The 2500-nt window shown below is 49.0% G+C and overlaps 1 protein-coding gene across 1 annotated transcript in view; it reads left to right on the forward strand.

Moving 5' to 3' along the window:
- MED20 (Mediator complex subunit 20) overlaps nucleotides 1-2500 on the forward strand; it is a 31080-nt gene that overhangs the window by 6217 nt on the left and 22363 nt on the right. The gene's annotated exons all lie outside the window — the stretch shown is intronic.

The raw sequence follows: 2500 nt of genomic DNA on the forward strand, positions 1-2500 counted from the left end.
AGGGAGGGGAAGAGGAAGAAGGAGAGGGGGAAGGAGATGGAGAGGGAGAAGGGGAAGGAGATGGAGAGGGAGAAGGGAAGGAGATGGAGAGGGAGAAGGGGAAGGAGATGGAGAGGGAGAGGGGGAAGAAGAGGGAGAGGGAGTGGGGGAAGAAGAGGAGAGGAGGGAAGGAGGGAGGGGTAGGGGAAGGAGGGAGAGAGGGGGAAGGAGAGGAGGTAAGGGGAGAAGGAGAGGGAGGGGTAAGGAGAAGGAGAGGGAGGGGAAGGAGAAGGAGAGGGAGGGAGGAAGAGAAGGAGAGGGAGAGGGGGAAGGAGAAGGAGAGGGGGAAGGAGAAGGAAAGGTGGAAGGAGAAGGAGAGGGAGAAGGATAAGGAGAGGGGGAAGGAGGGAGAGGGGGAAGGAGATGGAGAGGGGAAGGAGATGGAGAGGGAGAAGGGGAAGGAGAGGGAGAGGGAGTAGGAGTAGGAGTAGGGTAGGAGAAGGAGAAGGAGAAGGAGAAGGAGAAGGAGCGAGAGCGCGAGCGAGGCGAGAGCGCGAGCGCAGAGAGGAGAGCGAGAGAGAGAGAGAGAGAGAGAGCGAGAGAGAGAGCGAGAGAGCGAGAGAGCGAGAGAGCGAAGAACGAGAGAGAGAGAGCGAGAGAGAGCCGAAGAGAGAGAGCGAGAGAGAGCGAGAGAGAGCGAGAGAGAGCGAGAGAGAGCGAGAGACAGAAAGAGCGAGAGACAGCCAGAGAGAGAGACAGAGACAGACAGAGAGCGAGAGACAGACAGGGAGCGAGAGCGAGAAGGAGAGAGAGAGAGAGAAGGCGAGAGCGAGAGCGAGAGAGAAGGCGAGAGCGAGAGCGAGAGAAAAGGTGAGAGGGAGAGCGAGAGAGAGAGAGAACAAGAAAAAATACGGGAGAAAGAGAGAGAAATTCCATTCCGTGAAATTGGTTGATTCTGGAGAGTGGCAGCCAATATTTGCTGGGGTCTTCGTAACAGCCAATTGGTCCGCGCATGAATGAAGGGTGACCTCATGCGACCTCGCGACCCCCGAGGTCAGGGCGATGTCAGGGCAGGGGTAGGTAAGGGGCTCTTGGGTGTAGGAGGGGAGCAAGGAGAAAGAAAAAAAGACTCCAATATTGTGCTTTTAAGGAAAGTGAAACAAGAATAAAAAGAAAGGATAGAAAAAAAATACATGTATTACATCCTGCAGAGAAAATGGGATTGGAAGAAAACGAACAAAGAAGGTCAAGAGGTTTGGGGATAGAAAAGAAGGGAAGGCGAGGGAGAAAGAGGGCAAGGAGTGGGAGGAGAAGTTGCGTGACTTGCATCCATTGGCTGATTTATGTGTTTATGAAAAAGATAATGGCGGTGGGGGGAGCCGTGATAGGCCGAAAATGCACCATTTCCCGGTCTGAATGCGAGCTTTGATAAGTTTCGGTGGGTCGGATTTGCTGTTTTATGCAGCACTTGGTTGGGAAGATGTGGGTTTGTGGAAGGAGGGGGGAGAAGGAGCATGAAGGAGGGGGAAGAAAGAGCGAAGGAGGGGGAAAAGGAGCATGGAGGAGGGGGGAAAGAGTATTAACTGGGGGGGGAGAAAGAGCATGGAGGAGGGGGAAGAAAGAGCATTAAGGGAGGGGAGGAAGAGTATGGAGGGGGAAGAAGGAGCATGAAGGAGGGGGAAGAAAGAGCGAAAGAGGGGGAAGAAAGAGCGAAAGAGGGGGAAGAAAGGGCATGATGAAGTGGGAAGAAGGAGCATGAGGAAGAGGGAAATGTAGGTCTGGGAGTAAACTAGGAAGAAAGTAAGTGTTTATGGGAAAGAAAGGGAGAAGGTACTAGATGTATGTATTGTTAAAAAGGACGGAAATGCTAAAGGAAGAAATTATATGGTGCTTATACTAAATATGTACACACGGGCACATAGACGCACACACACACTCTCACTCACACGTACGTATGCCTGTATGTGTTTATCGAGAGACCCTAATTTGGACCCATTAACTGACAGCTGGTCACAAAGGATATTTGCTCGATGTCGTCTGATATTTCTTAAATGTTCAGCTTACCGACCCGATTTATTGGTATCATATTACGATTCCCATTTTTTTTTTATCTATTATTCATTTATTATTGATTGATTGATTGATTTGTTTATTTATTATTATTTTTTGTTACCTGACTTTATGATTTCAAAAAGACGACAAGGGCAGAGACGAACATCTAGATAAGGATTAAGATGATAAGAAAAGGGAAGGATAAAGGCAGTCACGTTGAGGACATGCACAACAAGGGAAGAGCACAAAGGGAGGCGAGGAAATGAACGGGAAACACTCCGTGAACTCCCTTGCTCCGGGCGGCGCAAGAACCGAGGAATTAAAGGCTAAAGGGATTTATTATAAATATATATATATATATATATATATATATATATATATATATATATATATATACTTTGTGTGTGTGTGTGTGTGTGTGTGTGTGTGTGTGTGTGTGTGTGTGTGTGTGTGTGTGTGTGTGTGTGTG

The sequence above is a fragment of the Penaeus vannamei genome, chromosome 14, assembly GCF_042767895.1.
Source record: "Penaeus vannamei isolate JL-2024 chromosome 14, ASM4276789v1, whole genome shotgun sequence".
Lineage (NCBI taxonomy): Eukaryota > Metazoa > Arthropoda > Malacostraca > Decapoda > Penaeidae > Penaeus > Penaeus vannamei.